Raw genomic sequence first — 13,921 nt, forward strand, 5'->3', positions numbered from 1 at the left:
TGCCAAAAATCTGCCCGCTTCTCCACTGCTTCGCTGCCCCCTCTTTGTCAGAGTCCTGATTATTATCACTCCATCACAGACACATCCGAACACACAACATAATGATGCACAAAACTTGAGGAGAAAGAGTCAAACTTTATACTTCACTGTTTTCCTGAAGAACAAACACACACTGAGTCTATGTCAACGGAAACAAACAATATAAATGTATGAATGCTAGTTTTACATTTTACCTTTTTTTGGCCTAAATCATTTTCTGTGGCAGATTGTCCAGCCACAATTACATAAGAGTCCACAGGCCTTAATTGTGGGTTTCCTTTACCACTACACATAGTAAACATGTGATTACAAAAACAGCTTGATTCTACTGGATATCTAATAGCTGGTTACATTGTGGTTCACCCTGATATCACTTTCCTTAACCTGACCTGTCAGTGGAGGTGTCTCCTTCACTTTGATAAGTGGTATGTTTGGATATTTGGCTTGCAGGGGAATTTTGTCCAACCACATTTGGACTGGACAGGATGATCTAAACAAGTTCATGCTTGAGCGCCGCTGGGAGAGGATGATGTAGTGGCACTGTAGGTGGCAGAGATACACAAAGTCACAAAGTGTGTTTGCATGCGTTTATGTTTGTGCGTTTGCATGAATGTGTGTATGTATGTGTGTGCGTCAGCGCCAGAGTGAATGTTTGTGTATATGGGCGAGTGGGGGTGGCAGGGCTATAATCTGCTCCAAACTGCTTGCGGGCAGAGGCGAGGTGGGCGAGACAGTGATACAGAAAGAGAGCAAGAGAAGGAGAGAGAGAGAGGGGGGGGGGGGGGTTGGGGTGGAAGGTGGGGGGTTGAGCTGGCAACAGAAAAAGAAATAAAGAAAGAAAGCAAAAACAAGAATTGAGGGAGGGAGAAGTAGAGGTGAATTGAGATCACATGGATTCATTCGGCTTATGGATGCTTCATACTGTACCCACTGTCCTCTTCATCTCCCAACCATTGTCATACCGGGCTCTGTGGGCGCCGGAAAGGCAGCTAATTCCTTTGACATTTATGCTGTTTTCTCAGCCCTATGGTGACGCAAAATCAGGATGCAGCCGGTGTCAGCACCCACAATGGCTGACCCACAACGGCCTCAGGTGAATAGTGCAGCTGATGGACTCGTCCACCTTAACTGCACCTTTGCCGATGAGGAGGCCTTCTTCAGAAACACTCCGGGAGCCAAGGTCCTGCATACAGTCTGTCTTTATTCAGAATGTCTTGAATAAAATTAGTGTGGGTGGCAGAATAAGAGAAGGAAACAGTGAAGACGAATAGGGTGAAAAATACTGAAAGAGAGGGAATGAAAAGTAGAAACTGCAACACAGTTATTATAGTTTAAAACTTTTTATATTATTTGTCTTGTTTTGGTTTTAATTTCCATTCTCATTTCATAAGTTATTTTGTGTATAAGTGTTTTATTTGGAGGAATTGACTAGTTTAGCCTTGATTTGGAGCTGAAAGAGTACGGATGAAAGAATGTGTGACGCACAACAATACTGTGGAAAACCAATTTAACAGTACACCACGAACTGCTATTTGCCACCGCTCGACCCACAACAGAGCTTGGTAATTAACACCTGGAACTAAATCAAAAACAAGGCTGATTTTCCATTCTATGCTTTTTATTTAGTACAAATTTCATGCAATTTCGCTCGTTGATCACCTTCCTGACATGACTACACGTCTCACAATCCCCGTTTCCTTGTGTAACCACTGACAAAACTATATAGATTGTAAAGCTATGAAATAATCATTTTATTCTGTTAACATTACTCCTCCATTCCTGACATTCTGAGACCCACATTGCGGGGTAGCTGCCGGTTTAAAGCGTGGGGACATAAACTGTGTCATCCTAAATGGCAGGTACAGGGTTTGGCTGTGTAACTGGCTGGGTATGTCTCCAATGATATAACAGTCTCTCACAGTCTTATAACATGCAGAGTCCTGTCTCTTTACAGGACAGCCTCTGGGCTCATACTGTTTACCTTTTCAACAGTATATCATCTTCACATGTTTGCTTTTACCCTCCTTGTACTCTGCAGGATGCACACATAGATATAATTTTCAGGGCACTCACAGACCCTGAGGGAACGAACCAGTACAAACACACAGACATGTTCATTACTGTCTTGTATAACTATAAGAGCCTCCTGACACTAGACATGGCCCCTGTTTTTTTTTCTTTTTTTTTTTTTTTGACAAAGAAATGGAGGCATCCTTCTTTTGACTTTTACAGTACATACTCTTTTCATTCTTGAACTGCCATTGCAAATTACTTTATAGAGAATGCAAATATCTCCTTGTGGGTTTTAACGCTCCAAGGTTGAGAATGCAAATGATAGATAGAAACCATTCTACTGCAGAGTATTGCTTTGTTCACTAGTCTAGTGACTGCTGGTTCTCTGTTCTTGCTTATGTATTTTTTTTATGTGAGTCCATTTCTATATTAGCTGATCCTTTTCTCATTCTCCAGAGACCATGAAGATAAGTTTTGTCCTGATCTATGCTATCCTTACATGCCCATCAGTCTTTCCCTTTCTTTTCCCTCCTACTTTAATATTGTATCTATGTTTTCGCAAAGGCGTCGGTTCAAATAGAGTTCACAGTTGAAATGAAAAAGATCTTGGAAGGGATGTTATCTTGGTTTGGGTGGGATGATAGGAGTGGCACTGACCACTCAGACGGGAAATGGTGAGATGAGGAGTGTGAAGATTTATTTCACCTTCCACTGGTCAGAAGGGGATGATGACTGCTGGAAGATGAGATGGGAGAGTCATTAAAGGGCTTCTATGGAGTACTGACGTCCCAACAGTAGGAGGATGTCAGGTACCAGAACACAGTCATGGCTATCAAAACCACCAATCATCTCTATGTATCCACAGGCTGTATCAGTCACTGACTTTTTATTTCAACAGTTGGTTAAAATACATTATGTTGTACAATCTTCATGTGACACGTCAGCTGATAGTTTACATTAGTGGTGTCCAAAACATCCATCTATCCCCAGTAGATCACAAAGGTAGTGCAGATGGCATTAAAAAAAAGGCATGAGATTTTGGGCTAAATGATACTGCTGTTTAAGCTCCATTCAAACCCCAGTCTCCTGTATCAAAGTTAGTAGTTTTACCTAGTGATGTCAGGATCTGTGCCTGTGTGACTCTTAACTCCTCCCTTTTGGTTGTGGATCTGTGCCGGTGTGACTCTCAGCTTTCCCTCTGTCATGATCTGTGTCTGTGTGCCCTCGGCTCCTCCCTCTCCTCATTATCAGTCTCACCTGCTGGCGCTGCGTGGCTGCAACCAATTACATTCTTGCCTATTTAAGGATTAGGTTTGCAGCCATGCAGCGCTGGTTCATTTCTCCTCTTTCCATTCCATAACCCGGACATTCACTCATCTTATCCAAGGACTCTGACCCAGGTTTTGTATGTTTTTTATGGACTCTGTTTTTGCTTTAGTTGGTGTTAGGTTTTTTCGTTGTGTTGTTTTCATTTTTTGTTAAATAAACTTTTAATTTTTTCTCCTCAGTACCGTGCACTTGAGTCCTCTCTTTTCCCCCCCGTTGTGACAAGTGAGTTATTCGCTGATATATGTCAGTGTTTCCCAACCACTGTGCTGCAGCATCTAAGTGTGCCGTGAGAAATCATCAGGTGTGCCATGGAAGATTATCCAATTTCACCTTCTTGGAATCAAAACTTCGAGTATTTCTGAGTAAGTGAATGAAAGTAGGCCAGGTAGGTACAGAAAAGAGACAAACCCTTTGTTTAGAAATCCTCCAGTGAAAGAACCACCCACTTCTATTGGGAGATTGATCAGAATTCCATGTAATGAACACAGACCTTTGATCCAAAATCTGTGATTGCATCACAGAATTGCTGAAAACTCTGTGATAGGCCCACAGAAGTGATGCCAATGTAAGTCAGTGACAGGCATCAGCCGTGGTCCACGCACAGATCCCCTGATTCACATATAAGCTCTGTATATAAGCCCTCCTGGGACTGACCCATAGTTGGCCAGGGAACTCTGTGACGGGTCCACATATTTGCATGCACGCCCACCCTCAAACTAGTACTCCAAACAACATTTGGACTAATTTACAAATTATTAGTTTCTTGGAAATTGACAGATAGACCTATATAAAGAAAAAACATATAGATAAAGACTCAATAAATCAATATTAAATTGGAAGAGTCTGTTGCCATGATGGCAATATGTCACATTTTCTCGCACACATCCCAGAACCTTACGTTTTCTGGCAGGAACCCCATGTTACCAAGATTTTATCTTGACCTAAAACATTCAGAATCACACAAAAAGTCTGCACCGGTTCAAGGTCTTTAGTAATAAATATGTTAAGTTCAGTTCATAGAAAAATAGTGACCAGTGAAACCTTTGTGGGCAACATAAAAAAAAAAAAAAAATAGGACCAAGGGTCCTGTAGTCCAATGGCATATTTAAAGACATTTTTAACATTTGTTTCCCCTTTCAAGGTCACTCAAGGTCAAAGGTCATGGCATCAAATGTGACTTCCTATCTATTGTCAACAGTAAATATATCAATATCTTCAACTGTTTTCAAGTTACAGCCCTTTGAAATGTCAAAAATTCATAAAAATTTCAAAAATCAATATTTGCCAATTCTTTGAACAAACTTGGTAGACCTTACCCCAAAGATGTTCCACGACAAATATCAAGTCATCCTGACTGATTATTTCGGAGAAGAAGATTCTTGAACTATTGTTTACAGACGAATGACAACTGATACCAATAGTCGATCAGACCCTCAGTCCGTTGGATTAGTAACCAGTTACTAGGCAAGGCTAAATAATACGCCCTATTATTTGAAATTGGTTTGTATATTTTCTACATTCCATAATTTCTGATTTATAGTTAGATATTTGTGGCTTCACTCGAGAGCCCAAATACTATTTTATTGACCTAAGATTTGATTTTATTCACAGACACTATAAGGAAAAGGAAAGGGCACACTGACTTCGGGGACATTTTTGGTGCTTAAAGAGTAAGTAGGACATACTGGCACTGAGATCTACAGACAGTTACAGTAAAAGTGTCAGTGCTGTTAGGTTTTACACACTGTTTATGTGTATGAAGGAAGGTGATGGCCAGCAGACAGGAGAGGCACAGGAGGAAAGGCAGAGAGCAGGACGTTCAGCTAGGGGGTTACCCCCCAATTATGGAGGGGTAATTCACACTCTGCTTTCATCCCACCTCATCACTTTCTGATACTTTAATGAAAGACCCCATGGCACTACTTTTCAATGCCATTCTAGTGGTCACATAAATCCCCCACCAATATCAAGAGTTTCTGTATAATCCAGTTCACTGTCATCCTTGGTATAACTTCTTGACTATTCATTCTAAAAAAATCTAATGAGAATTTGAAGTAATTTTTTTCATATTTCAAAGTATATACATGTAGTCCCTGTGGGATTTGTTCTGTCACATTATTCTTTTTAATCATAGAAAAATCAAACAACTCAAAGCTGCCTTTGTTTTTATCATCCTAGTATAGCTCATATTTATGTGTGGTCCTTTCTGTCTGCCTGGCTCTTATCTCCAGACCCCCTCCTCAGTCCTGTACGTACACATTCATGCAGAATAGGTACAGACATGTTCCAGCATCAAAGAAGTGAAGACAAAGTCATTATGATTGAACTGCAATATGTTAGCCTTCCTTGCAGCCTCCAGTGCTCACCCAGATAGATCTAAATGATATTGACAGCTGAATAAATTTTCTGCATGAAATCATGTCAGTTGGAGCATGCTGCCCCCCCCCCCCCCCCCCCCACCTCTATGACCCACTGGAGTGCTAAATAATTACATTAGTTTCTAGAGGCTAATTTCACTCAGAGCAATAATTTTCATCCCATACCACCATAGGTGTTTTTATATATTTAATACTGGTATTGGTAAATGAAAATGAACCCTAGGTTACCAGCGCGTCATCCAGTTGTGATTATTGAGGGGGGATAATTAAGAGCTGGGGCTGTTGTGTAGCTGCAGGGTTAATGATGCCACGAGTGATGTCTGCCATCAACACAAACCAAAGATCGGTAATTATCGGCATACTTTAAGTTTTTGCTTTATGTACTATTGTAGCAAGGGATATGTGGTGTAGTAGCCTTCAGAACAACTGACGTTATATGAACCAATAGACAAAAAAGTTTCAATGCAAAGTGCTAATATTAATATTTATACTAATAATAAACCAAGACTATGAATCTTTTTTACACTATTCATGATCAAATAGCAGTAAAATGTGTTGTACAAATTTCCACAAGTTTAATTTTTGATCAGTTGAGGTGGAAATTATGCATGGAGGAATCTGTAAGCTAAAGATAATAAAGGAATATACAGTAAACAAACTGCAAAATAAATGATATATTGCACACTCCGTAGTCTCCTTTAAATGGAGAAGGCTTGGTGTATCTTCAGTTCATTTGTAATCATCTATCTGATTCTTACAGACATCAAAGAAAGTCATTCATCATATGTGTGCAAAACAGCGTGACTTATGAGGCTTATACCGCTTTCATGCCGGTTTAATGACACAGGATGAGCTTCTAATAGTCACTGTTTACTTCTTAAGACCTGTTCCCCATGGAGCTGTAATAACAATGTAATTTATGACTTCTTTGGGTCTTTTATGTCTGTTTAATGACATTGCAATTACACAAATGACACAGTATTAACATGTGGAATAATAGTGCTTGTTTATTGCTGACAAGTGTCTTGACCTTTACATGTTTGCAGACTACAGACTGTTTGACTTGACTTCACATGTGTCTTGTTAGAAGACATACTGCAGTCTGTGAGTGATGTTATATAAGTGTGTTGGGTCTGACTGGTCTTTCCAGTGAGGGAGTTTCTGCCCCCCGGTATTTAGAACAGCAAATGTCTGGTTCTTACAACTATTGTGTGTGCGTGTCTGAAGGGGGGAGATCCAACAGCATAATGAAGAGCAGTTACATCATCTAAGAAAAGACAGAATCTTCTTTCACTGCCTTCAGTGTTTCTCAAATCAAGCACTGATCTGCAGTGTACCAGCGTTCATGCACCACTCAGCGCATTTCTTGTTTGAAGTTTAGAAGTAATAATATATTTTGTCCCATAAAAAAGACAAAAAACACAAAAGTTTTTCTTCCACTTTGCCATATCTTCTGGGAAGAGTTCTGTTGTGTGAGACAGGAAACACTAGGATCGGAGAACAGGCAAAGGTCGCTTGCTGCAGGGCTAAGGCAACATGGGTTAAGTAGCGTTAAAGCTTCCTCTCACTGAAAAGCCCTTTAATCCTGATGAGGACAAACAACTCACTGACACACACACATGCACACAAACACACAGAGTTTGCTGATGAGAGAGCTAAGGGTCACCCTGAAGGATAAATGCTGATAATGATAAAAAAAATAAATAAATAAAATAAAAAAGAGCATGCTCTATTTAACTGCCACAACTTCAGAAAACAACACGTGCGGCAAATAAGTTGTGTCCACTTTATTTTTAAGAATCACAATTTCAAGTTGTGAGGAGTAAATGTGCTTTTCAGTTTGAAACTTAGACACCCATGTCCACTTCCCCTCATCATCATTCCATCCCACCATCATTACCCCTGACCCCAACGCTCAAAGTGGTTTTACCCACATTTCTCTTCTCCCTCATCTCATCTGTGCTCCCTTGGCAGCTGTGTCAACACCCTCAGGCCTCCAGCCTTAAACAAACCTTCCACACAGCCATTGTACACCATGCCACTCCCCTTGCGCGGCTGCAAGAAGGCTGCACTGACAACTCTATAAATGCTGGCAGTCAGTCCCTGAACAACATTGATTTTGTTCCAATCAATCCAGAGAGATTGCAACGCATGGTAAATGACATAGCCCGTGTGCCATAGCATACATTTCAGCATTAATTGTTGCTGGGCAGACTCAGCCGGCCAAATGGCGGGTTGGTCCCGTGAGTGCTACGACAGTGGGAAACATCAGCCTGCTGTCTGTTTGCCGGAGCTCAGTGTGAGGCCCAGCTGTCACCCATATCTCAACCGGACTGGACAGACTTGATCCCTGTCCAACAAAAATGCCCATTATTCCAAACTCCATATCAAAATGTAATTTAGTGTTACAGATTAAACACTCACCTCTTACATATTTTATAATAAAAGTCAACAGCGGGGCAGGTGAACTAAAGTTATTATCTGATTTTCTTTCTCTAAAACGTGAGTTACATGGAGAAGTAGGTCATTTTGGGAAATCTGCTTATTTTCTTTGTCACTAAAAGGTGGATTGAATGAACTTTCATATCTGTCCATGAAATACAGAGCTATAGCCAGGAGACTGTTATCTTAGCTTTAGACTTAACAACAGCCTGGCTCTGCCTCTGTCTGAGGTTGAAACACATATGCACACATGTTGAGTTTTCAGGCATTTAAGGGACTTTACAGTGAGTCTCACTCCACCTGGAACCCTAATGACAACATGCTAACACTCACCATAACCTTAACATAACCTCCAAATAAGACAGTCCTTAACCCTGATATCTAATGAGTAGACAGGTTTATATCCCCATCATATAACAAAAATGGGCACAGACACACATAAACCACTAAAGGTCATTAATACGTAAATAAATTCTCTCAGGTTTTAATTCATAAAACAATATAAATGGCAAGTTCCTGGAATTTTATTTGTTACAGCTTAAAAACGGGAACCAAGATAGACTCTAGCACTTCCAGTTACAGTAGGGAGGAGTTGTTGTGGGTTGGAGATTTTTTTTAAACCTTTGCACAAACTCTATACTTATTCCAGATGCTGACCTTTATGCACAGCTGATATGAGATATGACAGTGTATATAAAGGGTATGCCTCGAAACTATTCCTTTAATCAGGTTCTCAGTAATTTCTAGGGAAGCATAATTTCCTTTTCCACCTATGAGCTTTTGATTGCTAACATAAATTGATATTGCAGGCTCTGTCCAGAGGAGTGTATGTATGGTCAAAGAACTGCTGTGGATGTTATTCTAGCTGTCAGGCTTTGTTTGCCTTTCATTTGAACATTTTCCTGTCTCTCATTCCTAAGTTTTGTATGTTTTCTCTTCACCCCGCCTGTTGTTTTGTGTCATAACAAAGTGAGTTATATTCCCTCCTCCAATAGTTTTCTCATCCTCTCTCCTTATGGTTGATTTTGTTGTTTATGTTTCCACTCCATCGTTCTTCTCCTCTCAGATGGAGCAGAGATGGTACAAGGCCTGCAATTCTGCTTTGTGTGATGTGGGCTTGTGTGTGTGTGTGTGTGTGTGTGTGCGTCTGCACGTTTGTGTGGTTTTGGCACAGGGTACGTTTTAAAGGATCTGCCAGAAGAGGTGTGCACTGTGTGACGTCAGTGAGACATCTCGCTGATGCAGGTCTGCTGTTTGTGTCGTATACGACCTGCATCATGTTGCATTTTATCTGCCTTCATCTATGTGGACACAGATTGTGAAAGGGGAGAAGTACTGTGCTGACAGCCAGCCTGCTGCCTCCTGACTGGAGAAAAATATTAATGTTCCAGTGAGCGGGAACACTGCCAACTGTCTCTCTCTCTTTCTCTCTGTGTCAGTCCATGTCTGATTGCTGGAAGAGACTTCTAGAGTTTTAGGAGTTTTGCTGCCGGACCTGCCGCGGGCTTGGCTTAAGGCCCTGACAGGAGTCAGCCTGGCATAGCAGCACTCACACTGTGGCATAAATACAACTGCACACACACACACACACACATGCAGAGGAGAAAATGTGCTTGGTAACAAATGTGAATCATGTGTGTGTCCTCCTCGTCCTCTTGGGATGGCGTTGGGATTCTCTGCGATTGAGGCGGTGCAATGTACTGCCATTGGCTATTCAGAGGGACGCACCACATGGACTGGACACTGGTCATAACATTCGCGCAGAAACATACACACTACAGCATATTTAGGCCAAGTAAAGACAATCTGCCAACAACCTGAAGCGCCTCAGGGCAGTAGACTGAAGATTATAGCACACATGAGCAACCGCCTGGTGGATTAAAGGACACAGAGAGTAGATGTGATGCACTGTTAAGAGTTCAATAATCCAATAATTAGTAATCGCATGTGACAGGAAATCTGCGAGGGATAATAAAGACAAACATTTACACTTCAGGTTATTATCAGAGCTTTGTGCTAAAGTTGGATTTAATAGTAGAATCTCACCTGTGACTTCAGGCCATTTCTTAATGACTCTGACTTGATTGGAAGTTGCATATAAACATGTTAAAGACAAAATTAGAGAAAAACATAGCCATAATTGGTAAAATGACAACTTTACTTGATAAATATTCACTTCTTATGCTATATCATTCTTCCATACCTAAATTGTGGTGCAGAAATATGGGGAAATAACTACTATTCAAACATTCATCCAAACTTTTTACTTCAAAAAAAGGCATTAAGAATTATTACTGATGCAGATTTTTATGCACCAACAAACTCTATTTTTTACAGATCTTAATTTACTGAAAATACATGATCTTGTTGACCTTAATACAGTGGTAGTGATGTACAAGGCACACAATAATCTTCTCCCTCCTTCCATCCAGGACATGTTTGAATGTAGGAAAAGTCAGTATAGCCTCAGAGGAACTGGCATTTTTAAAAAAAAGCCAAGGCAAGAACAAATTAAAAAAAGTAGATGTATTTCCATTAGAGGGGTTAATCTGTGGAATGGCCTGAAAGATCAATTCAAACAGTCTAAAACCATTAAAAATTTTAAAAAGATGTACAAATTAAATATTATTAAAAAATATAGAGCTCAGGATTGACTAAAGAAAATACTTCTGTTTATAAGACTAGGATCAATATTGGTAGTTGAGATAAGAACATGATTTACCTGAATTAAAATAAATATGTATTCTCCTCTGTTGTATATTCAGCAATGATTACATTGAAAATTTTTTAGTTTGTTTTCATGTGGAAACATTGTGTTAAGTGTAAATAGGGTTAGGCAAAATAAGTCTGTACTTCAGCCTAAACCCTTTCAGTCGCATTATATATGAAACAATGGATATGTTGTTTTTTAAACCAACAAGGTGGAAGTGCTGCTGGGTCTTCTTGGTGATCATCCACAGGTGCTCTTTGGTAACTTGTGGTATATCTTCTATTTGGAGTCAAAAAAATCTGCATAAACATGCAAGATTTCAAAAAACATTCTAAGGCACACTGTAGGATTTGTGTAAATATAAAATGCCTTTATTACTCCAATCTTTTAAAATACAGCCAATGTGTTGCGACCTCTGGTCTTCATCAGGGCTTTTCTGATACGCAGTCCTCTTGGGATCATTTCCTCTCTCCAGTAATCCGACAATGTGATGGCATCCAGTTCTAACTTTTTCTCCTTTTCTTGTAGTTGCTTTAGATTGTGTTATAGTTCATGTAAAGTACCTGTTTGATTATTGGCTTCTCCTTTCAAGAGAGAGTCTTGTACAATTATGTTCTTGCCTTGCTCATTTGTGAAGAAAAATGTGGTATTCAAGGCCATGTTAAAAAATGCCCCAAAAATATTCAGGTAGAATGGAGCTACTTCCACAGGACTCACCCAAACACAGTCCTACTGAACTTTAAACAAACAATTTGTGTAAATAAAAAATGTCTTTATTACTCCATGGCAGTCTTTTAACCCTTTCATGCACAAATTATGAGAACCTTAATCAAAATTTTTTCCTGAGTGAATTTATTCCTCTTGATGCATGAAAAAAACAGTGCGACTGAAAATTTTCTTCAGAAAAATAAATAAAATAAATAAAATAAAAATAATTGAAAAACAAACAAAAAAAAAACATTAAAAAAAAAATAATAATGAAAAAAAAAAAATTCTTATGAACCTATTTTTCATGAAGTTGCAAAAATGTCCACTCGGCTGGACATCACACGATTAATTTTTGATGCACAGAAACAAGTATTTACTGATAAACTGTGTGAAAACTATGGGGAGGGCTTGTAATTCTGGGGGTTTATGATCAGAAGAGATCTACATAATGTTACCAATTCATGTCAGAAAAGATATGTAGTGTCTTAAAACTTTAATAAAGATATGTGTAAAAACAAACAAACAAACAAACAAACAAACCAAAAAAACAACAACGAAAAGAACAACAAAATCCATGAATATACAAGAGAACAGCTGTAGAATAGCTGTCCACTGTAGTGACCACTATGCATGAAAGGGTTAAAATACAGTCAACGTATTGCGACCTCTCGTCTTCATCAGGGCTTTATGTTGATTTTATTTGTTGTTTGAAGTAATTAGCGACCAAATAAACTACTACTTCACTTCACTCTGACCTTTTCTTATGCTTTGCTTCTCTCTCTCTTATCAGATATGATCATCTACAGCACATGACCATTTTGCTGACAGACTCCCCAAAAAAGCAGAAGCAGAGTGAACCGGGTTGGGACTGCCTTCATTAATCACCAATCAGTGAGTTCACATGAATGAACAGAAAGTCTACAGAAGTAATAGACAGAGAAAATGTCAAAAAGAGCCGGAAAAGGGCCTGAAAAACACTCTTTCATGGTGATGGTTGTGTTGTAAAATCAGCAGAGCAGAAAAAAGAAGAAAGGTACTGTCCCAATTGGTAAGAACGCTCACTGCCCTTTGTGTTTGGTTTAGGAGAGGAGGAGGAACTGCTGACCACATCAACCACAGGCCTTTAGCTCACGCTGCAAGCACTTTCTGCATGACCTTCACATTAGAGCATCTTTAAACTGATGTCTGGAGTTCAGTAAAAAAAAAAAAAAAAAAGGAACAGAAATCGGGTGACTAGATAAGCAATTTCCAGAGAACAAAAGCTTGACACTAGAGCAGTACCCTATTAAAGTATAATGTAGTACCATTTCTTACAAAGCTGTTTTCCTACCCTTTACTTTTGTACTTTGAAAAGGACAATTATATGTTTTTGAATCCAATCCAACTTTATTTATAAAGCACTTTAAAACAACCACAGTTGACCAAAAAACTATACAGAAAAATAAATAATAACCAAAATAACAGAGTAAAATACAACATTAGATTAAAAGACATAGAACAACTTTAAAAATAAAATGTAAATAAATAAATAAATAAATAAATAAAAATACAGAAGAATAGATAATGCCTAAATAAAAGAATAAAATACAATAATAGATTAAAACATAAAAAAGCTGTTCAGTTAAAAACAACAACAAATATGAACAATAACAATTGAATGCACCAAAGAAACTAATATAGTGTTTAGGGAATATCAACAAAACAGTGCTTTTAGTTATGATGGAGAGGTCAGTGGCCCGGATGCATGCAGCCAGTCGAAGCCAGTATGTGGAAAGCTGTTTACATTATGGTTAAAGAAACATAACTATACAACAACATATACGCAAACAACTATACGCAACATAATTATCTATGATTATCCTGATCACCTATCTGTTTATATCTGTAAATTAGATTCTTTTTCATCTATATTTGTTTTTATTTGTGGTTTTCGTATTTTGAGATCCAGGTTGGGTTGGTATGGGGGTCACCATTGGTTCTGGGGGGGTGGGGTTTATACTTTGTGTGTCACAAAATCTTATATCATAAAATGTGAATTTCTTTCTTTTTTTTTTGTATTGTACTTCTGGAGATGCACAATGAAATAAAACTAGAAAAGCATTCGGAGAGCACAGACCTCCGGCAAGGCAGATCAGTCGTCCCCCCCCCCCCCCCCCATCACCACCAAAATTTAAACATGTTGTCCTTGTGCCAGTATCAACATTTCCTGAAACTTTCATGAAAATGAGTCTATAACTTTTTGAGTTATCTTGCTAACGGACAGACAGACAAACAGGCAAACCCCAATGAAAACATAACTTCC

Source organism: Sphaeramia orbicularis, chromosome 4, assembly GCF_902148855.1.
Source record: "Sphaeramia orbicularis chromosome 4, fSphaOr1.1, whole genome shotgun sequence".
Lineage (NCBI taxonomy): Eukaryota > Metazoa > Chordata > Actinopteri > Kurtiformes > Apogonidae > Sphaeramia > Sphaeramia orbicularis.